The following is a 16,518-nucleotide window of genomic DNA, read 5'->3' on the forward strand; positions in this document are numbered from 1 at the left end:
AAGAGCAATGGGCCAAAACGTTTCCTAGTCAATATGTGAAACTGATAAGGTAAAGGAAGTATCTGATTGAAGTTGTTTATTAAAGGAGGTGCAAGTTACTAAATAAATGAATGTCTTTGTATGTCATATACTTACCAAACAGTGAAATCAATAAAACAAGGCTATAACAAAACATTTTAATACTGTACTTAATATAATCAGCAATTAATTCTAAATAAGTACTAATCAAAATTATGTTCTACAGCTAATGCAAACTAGTTACTAAATTAAAGTTTCACATACTTTTTCCAACAAACACTCAATGTTGGATCAATGTGATACATTGGACAATCAAGGCAGCTTACTACAATAAAACAACAATATAAATATAGCATCTCTACTATATTAAAATCTATATAAAAATCAAACAGTAAAGCAAACAGCAATTAAACATTGGGCAGAAAATAAGCATTTTTTTTAAACTTCTTAAATACTGAGAGAGGGGCTAAGCACCTCTCTTTAGGGAGTACTTTTTACAGCCAGACAGCCAGACAAGGCAAGGTATTTTCTAGAGCAGTGGTTCTCAACCTTTTTAATGCTGCAACCCCCAACTGGTCGTAAGTCGAGGACTACTCAACTGGTCGTAAGTCGAGGACTACTCAACTGGTGCAGCACCGTTTGCAGAATGGGACTTCCCTTTCCATCAATATCTCACTTTAGAGCACAGATGAAAGCTCAGCCCAATGCAGTCTCCTTAAAGCAACTTTGGATTCCAGATTTCCCATCCAGATTATAATTAATAGCTACATAATAAAGTGAAAACATTTAATAGGAAAAGGCTTCAAACATTTGATATGCATGTATAAATTGCAAATTCACAAAATCTGAAAGAAAACTATATATTTTTTATTTTCCTTTCAACAAAATTTGAGGAGCATGTTTGATTGCACTGTGATTGAAATGATATGGTATGGTAGCCTGAGCCTAAATGGGCTATGTGTCCATAAAACATCTAGGTAGAATTCATCAGATTTCAGGTATCCATTTCTTATCAAAAGAGTAATATTACTTTGAAAGCAATGCAACAATTTTCAGATCTGGTGAAATTCTTTGCTTACTTATCTGTTCTGCTTGTGGGAACCGATAGGTAGAATAATCATTCAGAGTGCCTTAAACATTTGTAAAATATATCCCAGGGTTTCTTAACTTAAAAGATATTTACAGATAGTCCTGCCTTACTGACTATTCATTCAATAATTGCTTGAACGTACAATAGTAATGAAAAAATAACTAAACAGCTTAATCTCCTGAAATCTCTTTCTCTTCAATCTCTCTGCTGGGTGGGTGGGGGGGAGAGAGAGAAAAAGCAAGTAATTTCTGTAGACAATCTCTCCTTGGCACGACCTTTTCCCACTCTAAGCATGATCACAATGTTTTCAATGTGTAGAAGAGCAAACAGCTTACTCATTTTCCAATCTCTCTGCTCTGCAAGGGGGGAGGGAGGAACAAGCAAAAGTGAGATTCTCTACAAAAACTGCCTGCTATTTCATCCACCCCTGCAGAGCAGATATTGAAGAAAAAGAAATTTCAATAAAATATGCTCTTCTATGCATCTAAAGCAATGTAATTGTGCCAGCAATGAGAAAGGATCAAACAAAGGATTCTCCCCACTCCTATTGCAAAGCAGAGAGACTAGAGAAGAGATTTCAAGAGAGTAAGCTGCTTGCTCTTTTAAACTCTTTTAAACTCTAGAGCATGTGATTATGCTGACAGCAGAAAAGTCAAGCAAACGAAAGATTATCTATAGCAGTGTTTCCCAAACTTGACAATTTTAAGGCATGTGGACTTCAACTCCCAGAATTCCACAGCCAGCGTTGCTGGCTGTGGAATTCTGGGAGTTGAAGTCCTCATGCCTTAAAATTATCAAGTTTGGGAAACACTGATCTATAGAAATTACTTGTTTTTATACCCTCCCCAGCCTCCTTGCAAAGTGGAGAGATTGGTGAGAAAAAGATTTCAAGAGTACTTTAGCTATTTAAGTAACATACTTATGGCTCTCAGCTACAATGTGATTGCATTGCTTTAGATTAAGACAGTAAACAAATACTCAAGTGTTCCAAAAAGTGGGAGAGTGGTTATGAGGCAGACTTCAGTCAAAGGTGTGAAACTGACTAATTTTGTCACATGATTTCCTGTTTAGCAATTGCTTTACTTTGCAGCAGAGTCACAATTAGGGTCATTAAGAGAAGACTATGTACACATGAATTTAGTTCTGAAAAACTTCTATGGTGTGAATTAGTTTTCCCTGTTTTAAATGTTGTAAAGTCATATAATCTCTTATAGTTCTCCCAATGACAATAACAAACGGCTAAGTATAATACATTAAAAACTTGAATGTCTACATCTATGTAGGTATTTCACGTACCAGAATATGTATTGTTACAAACTGTGATAAGTAGGGAGAGGAGCAGTTGACTAAACAAGCAGAATTATATACTATTATCCTGGTAACTTGATCATGATATACTCTGTAAAATTATCTATTTTAATCTGGAAGTGGGTTAATTGCACAGATATAGCCACATAACATTTATTATTTACATCAAGTGAGACTGATGCCTATCGACAGTTTTATGTTAAATTATCAGAATTATTTCAATAATTTAAATATTGTAGGGGATTATTTTATCTTCAAAGCAAATTTTAAAAGTTGACTGAACTCTTCATTTTGATTATCAACAGATGTCATTAACTGCTTAAAGAACATATTACCAAGTTGTATCAGCATACTTTTGAGTTGACCAAAATATAATTTAAGTTAAACACATCAGCTAAATATTGTTCCAATTATTTTGCCTTTTCATGGTAGCAACTTATATTTATTTAATACATACGTCATTTCTTCAACTTCTGTATGCCACTCCATTATACCTATTCCTGGCTTGTAAAAATTAAGAAATTACCAGTCTGAATGGCAGAATTAGACAAGTATGTACAAATAATTATCTCATTCTTAAACTCAGGGTTTCTTGGGAGGAGGGGTAGAAATGCACTGAGCACTAACAGACAATACAAAATATGAGGATTATTCCATGATAAAGATGAATCAGCAGAATCAGGTCAGGGCAAAAAAAAAGTAACAAAAAAAAGAGAAGAATGAGTCAATAAATTAAAAACAACAGGAACTATTCAGAACAAAAGAAGGAAAACTCGATAGATGTGTCAAAGAGAATACAGCTATGACATTAACAATAAAATGAAAAGATACATAGGGAAAGAATTCTTAATTTCTGCCAAAAAGAACTGATTAATTTTGTAGACTGGATTTTTAAACATACATTTCCATTTTACTAACAGGCTTGCATGATACTTGTAAAAGAATTAAGAAACAGTAAACTATAATGCTGAGAACTACAGAACAATATTCAGTAAATAAGACATTGTTGCATACAATGCCAGATGACCAAATAGCGTTGACTTCCAGTTGAAGAAAAACTATAAATTGTTGACACTATAAAGATCTTTAAGAGGAACACGAGGTCCCCACAGATTGTGCTTCCGTGCCTATGGACACACTCAAAATGGTGGCCGCATCTAAAGTCACACTCAAAATGGCGGCCGCCCACGATAACCCTCTCAAAATGGCGACCGTGTCCTCTGCACGCAGTCAAAATGGCAGCCGCGCCTGTTCCGAGCCTCCGAGAAGGCTAAAAACCGCCAAAAGGAGGGAATGGAGGGAATCAACCTCCCTGTTAGGGCAATAACCTCAAGGAACAGCAATTTAAATAAGCACTCTCCCCCAGTCACGGAAGGAACTTGCTATTAGTTTTGCAGCCTCCGCTGCGATCCAAGTCCTGTGGTCAAGAGGAGCCTCGTTGCGACGAAGCCAGAAAGGGAAGCCTCCGAACAGCCTGAGTCCCGAACGACTCCGATCTCCAAGGACGAGCTGGTAGGCTGGTACGCGCTCTGCTGTGCCGTCTGACTGGCGGTGGAAAAACCCCCGCTCGAAGAAAAGAGGCCTGCAGCCTTCTTCACAGGAGCCTGGAAGGCTCTAAGTCAGAAGGCCCGTTTTAAATTTAGAATTTAAATCTCTGCCAATTCGTCCCATTTGCAGCAGAAACCAAAGGAAAACTACACTTTAAATAATTAAAAGAAGGATTAACCGAATTAGAATTAAATAATTTGAAATAAAAGCAATTAACATAGCCTAGTTACGGAGCCAAAATTTCTGCGCCTTGCTGAGCACGAGATTAAGTCAAAACTGGGAAGACACACCCTGAGGGAGGCGTGGCCAAAGTTCTGACCTAGTCTATCTGAGCAGGAAGGCTGAAATACCCCATCCAGTGGACCCTACACTCACCATGCTGAAGAATAACTCTTACTCCCTTCTATTTGCTAAATCATTAATAAGGAGATGCTGAGAACTTGTCTATCATGTGGGTCATCTATTTTCTTTATCCTTACTATAGTGCTATTAAATGCAGCGACAGCACTGGAGGAGGAGTCAACTGAGCACCAGCATTTACCTGATCATACTATAAACTGGCACCAAACCTGACTGAACTGGAACATCTAAATAATTATTCTACCTAGAAATATACACAGATAAGGCATTCTATTGTGATATGATGCACTATAAGAAAAAAATGAGACAAGTTGATTTGCTACTTAATCCTCGACTGATCACATGACCTGGGGGCAGTGCAATGTCATAAATATGAGGCAGTTGCCAAGTGTCTGAATTCTGATCATGTGGCCATGGTGAGACTACAAGTGTTGTGTGAAAAACTGTCATGTCACTTTTTGCAGCACTGTTGTAACGTTGTATTAACTTTACTGCTAAAGTATTTGCAGATATGAACAAATAAACACAAGAATCCTGATTTACTGTATATTATGCAACTTTTACACTAAACCTTTAATAATCCAGCCCTCAAGAAGTTAAAGAAAATATTTCCAAAGCATTGTATTTGAGACCAGATGAATATATTACCATATTTTCCGGCGTATAAGACGACTCGGCGTATAAGATGACCCCCGACTTCGGAGAAGATTTGCATGGTTAGAAAGTCGTCTTATACACTGGAAAATACAGTATTTTCCGGTGTATAAGACGACCGCCGACTTCAGAGAAGATTTGCATGGTTTAGAAAGTCATCTTATATGCCGGAAAATATAGTAGGTTTTTGACCAGTTAAGCATTAGCAACTAAGAATGCGATCAAGCAAATAAGAGTACAAATTTATTCTCATTAGCTATTTTAATTAAACTTTGTCAAAGTCAAGTCCCTAGTTCAGGATGCTAAAAAAGAATTTTGGGATAAATTAAGAAAGCGATAACTATATATACTATGTGCCTTGGCACTTGGCAGGCTCCACGAATGCATGATTAAATTAAGATTTGGTAAAAATAAAATTAAAATTGGATGCTAGCATAATGCAAAGCAAAATACTAGCGTAAACATCTTTTTTTCAAAGTAATATCTTTCAGCCCTGCATATACAAAAAACACAATACAAAAATAAAAATGCTAGGGGAAATAGTCAATATACCTATTCTTCAGTTAGTGACTGAGTTCCATTGCAACAACTAGATCATTAAGAAAAATGGTTGCTAAATAAACATGTGACTGAGGGAGATGCTGCAAAAATTACTAGTTGCTGCCATCTCATTCAGATAAAGGTTGTCTTGTATAACTATGCCAGTATTACTTTGGTGTGCATTGTTGTCACATGCATGTTATAAATGCATGCGTTGGTTGCAAAATTAATATTTTATTGCCATATTTGCAAATAATTGCTAAAGGAGGTACTGTAGTTGCTAAACAAGAGTGGATGTACTTTATTTAAAAGTGTATCCACTGCATAGGATAAATAAAGCAGAAGAAAGCTGATATGGTAATAAGCATTCTAGATTTCTAAACATAGTGGTAGCAAGTAACTGCACTATTGTAGTCTGACCACTATGGCAGTCATTTAGTGAATATGCCCTTAATATGCTCCCCAAATCTCAAATGTGCCTATTGGTTAATTCACGCTATTTATTTATACTATGGGTATCCAACTCTAGGCCACATTGATTGGAGAGGAATTGTGTTGGGCTACATATAAATATATATAATATGATGTATATAAATAACTTCCTTTACTTTTAAATATTTTTTATGATCTTGTGGAGCCTGATTACTAGCTTTCCAGGGCTGCATGCCACCCACTGGCCATGTGTTGGACCTGCCTGATTTAAACATTACAAGCAGTCAATGTAGAGCATGGGTGTCAAACTCATGATGTCACGTGACGTGTCACGACGTATCGTGACATTTTTCCCATTGCTGGCAATAGGGTGGATGCGGTTTTGGCATGACGCATCCGGCCCGTGGGCCGGCAGCTTGACACCCCTGATGTAGAGAGTCTAGAAGATGACTTGGATGGAGATATAAGTAGTCCTCGCTTAAATCATTCAGCAACCATTCAAATTTATGATGGTGCTGAATGAATGGTAGAATGACCAGTCCTTGAAGTTATGACTATTGCAGTGACCCCACGATGACATGATCAAAATTGACAAACAGCTCGTATTTATGACTACAGTGTGCACTTCATCTGCCCCCCACCCACCTCCCTTTCTCATCTCAGTCCCTGTGGCTACCCTGCCTATTGGGCCAACAATCCCCTGAGTCATGCAATAGTTTTGCTTCAGAAACTATATCATATCACATGTGCAAAAAGCCATTTCTCTAAAGTCTAATTTATATAAGTTGGAACCTGAATTTAATTGTTTTAACCATCTAAAACAGGGATAGATAGGCCACCAACTATCTCTCTTTGTGCCTAACAAGTAGCCTAACATGATTTTTTTTTTTTTTAAAAAAAAAATAGATTTGCCACAAACTTGAGCACCATTTAGTTATAAAGAGGATGAGTAGTATGTAGTTTCAAACCACTCTTAAGTTATAACTTCATTCTTCATCACTGGCCATAGTCATTGAGCCTATAAAGCTCAACTACATCAATATCTTATATATCTTTTTGTATTTTTTGTTGTTGTTGTTTTCTGAAGGGATTCCCTAAAATTACTTCAAGGGCTCTCCAGGGTTAAATGTTAAATGTTGAGAAAGGCTACACCAGAAGTTCACTTATCCTTCAGCATCTTTCACAATACCAAACTGTTATTTGGTAAATAGTTCCTTTTTGATTAACCCTAACCATCACATTATTTATCAAATTTTTGTACCACTCTTCACATTACCTAGGTCAGTGGTGGCGAACCTATGGCACGGGTGCCAGAGGCGGCACTCGGAGCCCTCTCTGTGGGCACATGTGAGGTTGTCCCAGCCTTGCCTCCCCTCGCAACCCCCTCCTCTCCAGCAGCCCCCCTGAAGGAGAGTCGCCCTCGAGCATGGCCCACACGGAGCAGCGCAGCCAAGGACATGGCAGCCAGGCAGCGTAGACAAGACTCTGCCCTCACACCCCATCATGCAGTTGATGCTGCAGGGTGCGGACAGAGGATGTGGCTGCCATAGCGCTGCTGGGCTGTCTGGGTGATCTGCGGCAGGCCCTGGAGGAGGTGAGTGGTCCTGTGGGCAGGCGGAACAGGGGATGGGGGGGGGCAGAGCGGGGGCAGGGCCAGTTTTTGGGCACTCAGTCTCGAAAAGGTTTGCCATCACTGACCTAGGTGACTCTGAACAGTTAATAGATTAGAACCATAAAACTTTATAAAAATGACATAGCAAACTAAAGCTTATTTTCAAATGTACTTTTTCTGATAAAAGATTGAATATATTCAATCAACACAAAAAAGCCCAAGATGCCCACAATTAGCAAGCCAAACCTTCCAATGCAAAAAGAAAGACAGAAATATTACCTCGAAGCAGAGCTTATCGCTGATTACTTCCCTCTAGTAATTACGCTCTAATATCCATTTCTGGTATAGATCAATGAAGTACAACTCTGTAAGAACAATGAATTAGATCAGTATCAAAATAAAGATGTAAAGAAGAAAAATATTCTATTCCTAACATTTAAATTTTGGATAATGAAACTAAACTTGATTTTTCTGCCTTAATACCAGCTTTGCGAAATACATGCATTAAAAAATCCTGATTTTTTTTAAAATGAAGGTTTGTATATGATAAACACCTAATTTATTTAGGCTAAAGAATTATCCATTCTCAACAAACACTTCTTAAACCTTACAAGCAGTATTAACAAGTTGTTAAAATCTTGAACTTTATCCCAAGCATTGAAATACAACCTTAGCAGTTAATTCAACTAATCTGACTATAGCTATGGATAGACATAACATCAATCCATTGCTGTGGACAGATGACTCTCTTTTGATTCACTGGTGTCATCCCTTCCATACAGGAAACAGGGCCCATTCAATTGGCAAGTCCCAGGCTACTGATGGACTTAATGGGATCTCAAGGAGACCTTAGGCCAGTGTTTCTCAACCTCGACAATTTTAAGGCATGTGGACTTCAACTCCCAGAATTCCACAGCCAGCAATGCTGGCTGTGGAATTCTGGGAGTTGAAGTCCACATGCCTTAAAATTGTCAAGGCTGAGAAACACTGCCTTAGGCAGTTCAGTTCAGGCCTAGTAGCTACTTGTAATGGCAGGTACCTGGGGCCTTGGATCATATTGCTCCTAGAGAGCCTCTCCTTGTCTGCTGATCCTAGGGTGCCCCCTTGGTTTACCAAGCAGCTCCAGGATATGAAAAACTAGAAAAACCACAGTATTCCTTTGAAGAAAAACTTGAAGTTGAGTGTCTGATCAGACACAGCTAAAAGTAGGTATCAGGAATTATTTCATGGTGAAAAGGTTAGCAAAATATCAATTATTTTTCTGCCTTTATTCCATCTTCTGATAGTCATTCAGCAGTTCTGTTTAGAGTATCCTTATTGAATAGGTCCCCTCTCAGAACATCCAATGATCCACTATAAGGATTATCTGATAAATAAAATCACTCAAATTGATTTCAACTTAGACCATAAATGGGTAGAGAAGGCTGAGTGACTCCAGAGGAAGCGGACAAGATTCTCTGTGCTATCAGCTTGGCCACCTCTTTACCAGATCGGGATCCCTCTTAGATCCTAGAATAGTGGTTCTCAACCTTTTTAATGCCACAACCCCCAACTGGTTGTAAGTCGAGGACTAAACCGGTTGTAAGTTGAGGACTATCCAACCAGTCCTAAGTCAAGGACTTTCCCTGCCTGGGAGCGCCACACATGCGTGGTGCTGCTCCCTGCACCGGCCGAGGCGTAGCTGGCAAGCGGCAGAGACGGAGCAGACCGACCACCGGCTGGGCCACCAGCTGGCCCAGCCCAAGGGAGGTAAGGCACCCGCCGGAAAAGGGGAAAAAATGGTGGACAGCCTTGCTTGGCGACCCCCGTGAAATGGTCGATCGACCCCAAATTGGGTCGCGAGCCATAGGTTGAGAACCGCTGTCCTAGAAGAAGCCAAAGCTGTGACTAGGCCCAGGAGGGAGGAGATGATACCTCCTGCCTTGAAAGATGTGATGGTGTGCCACTTCAAAAGGTCATCTTTAGACCCAATGATTTCTGTAATGGACTGTGTGGATGACCTTGGGGAACATTGGGAAGAGATGCTGCCTAGGAAGCAATCAGACAAGAGGGACAAGAGCCCCCCAGTGGCTTAATGCTTAGAGAAAGAAACTTAGGAAAATTTGGGTGTAATGGTTCAAGTAATTAAAAGTGTCAGTGGGAAGTTTGTACTTTTAGACTTGCCAGATTGAAAGCCCTCCCCCCCCCTCGGTAAACCAGGCAGAAGAGAAGACTAGATGAACTAATTCTACTTTATTGTAAATTGCATTAACAGAATCTTGAAATCCTATTCAGATTGAACTGAAATTATAGTTTTGAATTACCAGTAATTAGAATTTTTCCAGTGGGAAATGGCAATTTTTCAGGTTTAAGAGGAAATATGATAATGGAATTTTGGGGGAGCTAGAGGATAATATAATTCATTTCATCAAGAATGGAGCAAAAATCTTTTACTGGACGTTTGGGTTTTTGGTCTTTAAAATTACTTGATATGATGGGTCATGTGGCAATGAAGTTGCTGAAGAACAAGCTACAATGGATACATTTGAAATTAATTTAAATGTGGATTTAAATAAGATAAGCAGAATATGGAAATATAAAGAAACTGATGGATGATTCACTGTTTAAAGAAGATGAACAATTATTAAGCCAGAAAAGTGGTTTGAGTAACTTGTTTTTACTGGATCCATAGTACTGGTGGTCTGTTAAAATCTTAAACTACTTTATGACAAGTTATTTTTAAAAAGGACAAATTTATCTCAAAGGTTTTTAAAGTTGTGGCATATCTTTGGGTTAAAAGAAAATACAAATACAAAACAAGCTTTGGGACTATATTTGAAGGGATTAAAAACTAAGACTTAAAATTTGGGGAAGGATTACAGAGTTGGCTTATTCAATCAAGATTAAAAATATAATATTAGTTATATTTGGTTCTCTTACTGGACTTTTGCTGATGAACAAATGAAAGGGCTTTTGCTTTTTAACTAAGTGATGGATTATGGGGAGAAGACAGTACCTATTGTATTAAGAGATAGTAATAAACTATTAAAATTATTTTCATTTCCTGGATGAAGGGGGAAAGTTACTTTCCTCCCTTCCCCTTTTCTTTTTGAGACTTGTTTTTTTGCTTCTATATGTTTTGTAGTTTTTATTCTTTCCATTTGTAAGTATTAAAACTATTTGGAAAAAGAATAAACCAATAAACATGATATAAAATAAGGCACTGTAATTATTGTTACTGTTGCCTACGGAGTTTCAGATAATACTGAAACAGGGCTATGAATAAAAGAAGTAAAATGAGTCAACTAAAAACTCATGCCCTAGTCATCTGGCATCTCTCTAAATGAGGCTGTCTTTTAAGATCACCTGGATGCTTCAACTGGTCCAGTATACCTCCAGTAAGCCATGTAGTACTTCTGCTTCATAAACTGTACTAGTTGCCAATTCGTTCCAAGTGTGATTTTAAGATGCTGGATGTTACCTATAAAGCCTACATGACATAGGGCTGTCTCCCATAACATCCACCTAGCTCAGCGGTTCTCAACCTGTGGGTCGCGACCCCATTTGGGGTCGAACGACCATTTCACGGGGGTCGCCAAACAACGCAGTCAGCCATTTTCCCCCCTTTTCCTTAGCTGTGCTACTCCCTTTTATTCTATTGGCTTTTGAAAGCCAATAGAATAGACTCTCTTCAATAGAGTCTAATTCTATTGGCTTTCAAAAGCCAATAGGAATTGTCCAGGCTGTCTCTGCCCTGCTCAGCCCACCAAAAGTCCCATTCTGCAAACGGTGCTGTAAGTTGTCTGCAGCGAAGGCGAGCTGTCTGGAAGTTTCCACCCCTCCCTGCTGAGCAACTACTAAAAATGTAAGTAAAAGAGGGCCAGGGGTGGGAGGTCGGCGGGCGCAGGGAGGGTTGCTGGCGTGCATGGGGCCCGGCGGGTGTCTTACCTCCCTTGGGCTAGGTCAGCTGGTGGCCCAGCCGGTGGTCGCCCTGCGGCGTCGCTGCCCCTTGCCAGCTACGCCCCAGCTGGCGCAGGGGGCAGCACCACGCATGCACGGCGCTCCTGGGCAGGGAAAGTCCTCGACTTACGACCGGTTGGGTAGTCCTCGACTTATGACCGGTTGAGTAGTCCTCGACTTACGACTGGTTGGGGGGTCACAGCATTTAAAAGGTTGAGAACCACTGACCTAGCTGATTCAACCCTGCAACACTGGTGCATTCAGGTTCCTTCAATATTAAAGATGTCTTCAGACCGCAGAAGCACATCTTCTTTGTAGCAGCACCTGCACTCTGGAACTAGGTTCATCCCAAAATCTGAATGACTTCCATTCTACTATTATTTAGAAGAGCCATGAAGACTTAGACAAGGGAGAGTGTGACTCCTTACTTCTTTATGCTTTTTAAAAAAATGTCTTTGTTGTCAGCTGCCCAGAGCCATTGAGAGTTAGGCAGAACACGAGCTTAATACGTCACCATTATTATTATATATTCTAGCAAAACCAGCCCATAGAAATTAAAAGAAAATTATTTTCCAGCATACTTCCATATAGAATGTGATAAAGTATACAATTTTCTTCATACTATGTAGAGAAGTATGTAATCTTTTTGACTATTTCTGATCCCAAGGTACACAGACAAATCATCATAAATTTGCCCCAATCCTAATTAAGAGTTAATTCCATTTTTACATACATGCTTTATTTACATATTATCCAAATTTTCATGATTAAGCAAGATTGATACATGTCATCTGATTACTCCAGCTTTTTCTTTTTTTACACTGGTGTGTTGAATGCGCAGCTGAACTAGGTTTCCAAGTTTTTACTCTTAATGCAACAAGAAATAGAGTTCAAAGAGAGAATCTCTGGTTTATTTAGACATGCATTTAGTAGAAGAGCTGATATTTATCCTGACTTACGAAATAGCATGAAATTTATTTGTATGGTTCATAAAGTACAGTACTAATCTCAAAATCTTTAAGAAAATCTTATTAAGAATTCTTAGGTCAATGAAAAGATGTACTTATGCGAAACTACAACAAGCACTTCTCAAATCTGCTTTGTAAGATTGGGAGAGTCCACAGATCAAGTTTAAAAATATAATTTTAAATACTATGAAAACGTTTCATGCTTTCTAATAACAATCCCAAAAATTAAAAAGAGGCTATAAAAGTTAACTACAATACCAACATTAAACTTTTGAAACTGCAAGTTATTTTATTCTAGTCTATCTCCTTATATTGAAAGATTGTGACTCTCAGAACAAAAAAACCCTAATAATTACTGCCTAACAAAAATTATATGGAAATCAGGAAAAATGTATTACAACCTAACAACTTTTATTCTATTCATCACATATATAATAAAACATTTAAAAAACAAAAATGATCCTTTAAAGATTTCAAAATAATTTACAGAACGATAGCTTGGTGCATGAGAGACAAAAAAACATTATTTGTTGTTGCAGACTTTAAGCAAAACTTAGCCTCAAATGTCTGATGTTGCTGTCAACTTGATATCATTTATTAAATTTTAATAAACTTACGAACAGTAGGATGAGAAATTGGATTTGTTGCAAAATCATGTTTTGATTGCATAGAGATCTTCAATCATACTGATAAAGTGAATGCTATGTAACTTGTTTTCCATACTAATACTATTGCCGTGTATTTCATCATCTTGGTATCAATTCTTTGGTACAATGTTAAGCGTTAAAAGGACAATTGAGGATCCCAAGGTATCTCTTTGTTAAATGGGAAAAAAGTAAAATGAAAGCATTCTGTGTGAATCTCTAAAACCAGAGAAAACTGTACTTCAGAGTTCTCATGGCAGAATCAGCCTAGAGTTGGATGGAACCAAAATAGAAGTAAATAAATAGAATCCTAGTTCTCTTTTACACATAATTGGAACTGTCCACAGGCTTTCATTTCTCCATCAATAATCAGAGATATAGTAACCCCAAGAGATTAGTTATTAAAAAGATAAAATAATAAAATAAAATAAAATAAGAATAAAGCCTTGCTGGATCATAGTACAACACTCTAGCAATTACAAACCAAAAAGAAATTAGTGGGTCCTTTTTTATTTTGATAAAGCATCTGTTTAGGTCCCCCTCCCTGTTACAAATTTGCTTCATGCTTTATTTGTGAAACAGGATAAGAGGGGGGGGGACACATTGACATCCACCTCACATAAGGATATTAGGAAACTCAGCAAGATGCAAGAAAAAGATAAAGAAGACAATGATAGAAATCAGACTAATACAGTAGCATTCTTCAGGCTGAATAAATTATTAGATAGGATCATACATAATTACCAATTGTCTCAAAGAAATAGGTTCCAATCAGTCTATAGAACCTCTTTGAAAAAGATACTTACTTACTTTTCTGGCACTTGGGACTTTTTCATTTTTCTATTGGCAGAGAAGGGGCATTGTCTTACCTGAAGGCCTTTACTCAGCATGGAGATGGAGAATCCATCAATGGTTAGCTCTGTCTTCCTGCCCATTAGACTAAGTCACTCAAACTTGCCACACCTGTCCTGGACCAGGACACATCCAGTCTTGACGAGGGCGAAAGCTAATGACAGTCCGATGTGTTGGCTCCCAGACCCCTAACACTGGACCTGATGGACCCTAAGGGGTGGGAGTGGATTCTCCATCTCCATGCTGAGAAAAGCCATTCAGGTAAGACAACGCCCCTTCTCCAGCATAGGAGATGGAGAATCCACCAATGGGACATATCAAAGCCTCACTGTCCCTATGGGAGGGAAGCAGTCAGGGCCGGTGTCTCATCCCTAGGCACCACCTGTTGCACCCTCCGTCCAAACGAGGCATCCGCAGAGGCAAACGTGTCCAGTTTATAATGCCTCACAAATGGGGAAGGCAAAGACCATGTCGCTGCCCTACAAATGTCCTCAATGGATGCCTGTGTGGCCCATGCCGCAGAGATAGCCGCACTGCGAGTTGAATGCGCTGTAACACGACTTGGAACCGCCAGGGAATGCGACTGATACGCCCCTGCAATGCAGGCCCTGATCCACCTGCTTATGATCAAGGCAAACGCCTTCTGCCCCAGAGAGGAATGGTGAAAGGAAACGAAGAGGACTTCAGACTTGCGGAAGGCCGCCGTTCGCTTGATATAGTAGCGTAACGCCTTGCGGATGTCCAGTGCATGCCACTGCCGTTCCAAGTCATGAGACGGATCAGGGCAAAAATATGACAGTACCATTTCCTGAGCCCTATGAAACAAGGTGTTGACCTTGGGAATAAAGGTAAGGGCCAAATGAAGGACCACTCAGTCCCGATGAAAAATGCATGTCAACCCTAATAGAAAGCACTGTCAGCTCAGAAATCCACCTGGCTAATGTGATCGCAACCAGGAACGTGACCTTGAGGGACAAGGACCACAGGGCACAGGTTCTGATAGGCTCAAAGGGTGGCTTGGTGAAGGCCTATAGGACCCATGGCAACTCCCAAGAGGGATACCTATGAACCACGGGAGGCTTGGTGTTGGTAGCGCCCTTGATAAAGGAGCGTATCAACGGATGTTGAGCCAACGGCATCAAGTTGTCACAGGTAAGTAGAGTGGATAGAGCTGCCACCTGTCTATGTATGGTATTAGGCGCCAAGCCCCGATCAAGGCCCTTCAATAAATAGTCCAAGATCCTTGGAATAGTCAAATCCAAGATAGCTAGGTGATGTCTTTCGCACCAATGGCAGAAATTCTTCCATGTGGAATCATAGATGTGATTCGTTGCCGGCCGTCAAAAGGCCTGAATCATGGAAATGATGCCTGGTGAATAGGATTCCCAAGACAGGATCCGGCATTCGAGTACTAGGCAGTTAACTGAAGCAACTGGGGTTCTGGATGTTGCAGAACTCCCTGGCTGAGATTGATGCGATTTGGGGGAATCCTCCATGGCGGAGAACTGGAGAGATTCACGAGGTTGGCAAACCACGGTCTCCGCGGCCAGTGTGGGGCCACAAATATCACCTCCACCCGCTCTTGCAGTATCTTGCGGATAGCTGCCGGGATCAGAGGGAGAGGAGGAAATGGATAAAGTAGACACCGTGGCTATGGGCTCTGGAGAGCATCCTCTCTCTCCACTCCTGGAGACGGGAACTAGGAGAAGAATCTCAGGAGTTGGGAGTTAGCTGGAGAAACGAACAAGTCTAGAATCGGATGGCCGAACCTCACCGATATCTCCACAAAGAGGTCCAGATGCAGGCGCCATTCGGAATGATCCATGGTTACCCTGCTTAAAAAGTCCGCCTGTCGATTTGCCACTCCCAAGATGTGTTCGGCCCTGAGGGAAGAAAGGTTGGACTCTGCCCAGAAGCCCAACAACTGGGCCTTGGCCATGAGGGGCCTGGACCAGAAATCCCCTTGCCAGTTCATGGTTCACCCCCTGAAAATAAGACCTAGTGCCTCTTTTTGATGCAAACAACAACAACAACAGGTCTTATTTTCAGGGAGACACGGTAGATGACCCTTATGAGACTACATACTTTTGTCATATGCTCCTGGCTTTCTTTGTTCCTTTCCAGGAACATTACCCACCACTACACTATAACGAGGCAGTACTGCAGAACCAGGATTGATTTAAAATGAAGTATTTTTTCCCAGTTTAAAACAAATCTTGATTCTGTTTTATGCATCTTATATTGTGAAGCGAATATGAAATATGAAGTGTGATGCAGTAATAACAATGTAGAGAACTTTGCATCTTGACACATTTAAGAAACTGAGTAGGGGTGTTGTCTTACCTGAATGCTTTTTCTCAGTACGGAGATGGAGAATCCACCAATGAGGGCGAAAGTGGCTTATGCTAGGACGAGATATTGGCTCTCTAACCCCTAATAATGGCCTAACTTAAGGGTGGGTGTGGATTCTCCATCTCCGTACTGAGAAAAGGCATTCAGGTAAGACAACGCCCCTTCTCCAGTATAGGAGATGGAGAATCTATCAATGGGACA

The 16,518-nt window shown here is 39.9% G+C and overlaps 1 protein-coding gene across 5 annotated transcripts in view; it reads right to left on the reverse strand.

Moving 5' to 3' along the window:
• The window catches only part of BRD4 (bromodomain containing 4), a 110,092-nt gene that overhangs the window by 73,582 nt on the left and 19,992 nt on the right, over window positions 1-16,518 (reverse strand). For 3 of the 5 annotated variants that reach the window (XM_039359519.1, XM_039359521.1, XM_039359520.1), the window contains exon 2: window positions 7,842-7,927. The exons of the other annotated variants lie outside the window; for them this stretch is intronic. The gene's annotated coding sequence lies outside the window, so the exon portion shown is untranslated. The remainder of the gene's footprint in view (window positions 1-7,841; window positions 7,928-16,518) is intronic. 5 annotated transcript variants of the gene reach the window in all.

This window comes from Crotalus tigris, unplaced genomic scaffold (assembly GCF_016545835.1).
Source record: "Crotalus tigris isolate CLP2741 ecotype Arizona unplaced genomic scaffold, ASM1654583v1 scf7180000019078.1875890, whole genome shotgun sequence".
Classification (NCBI taxonomy): domain Eukaryota; kingdom Metazoa; phylum Chordata; class Lepidosauria; order Squamata; family Viperidae; genus Crotalus; species Crotalus tigris.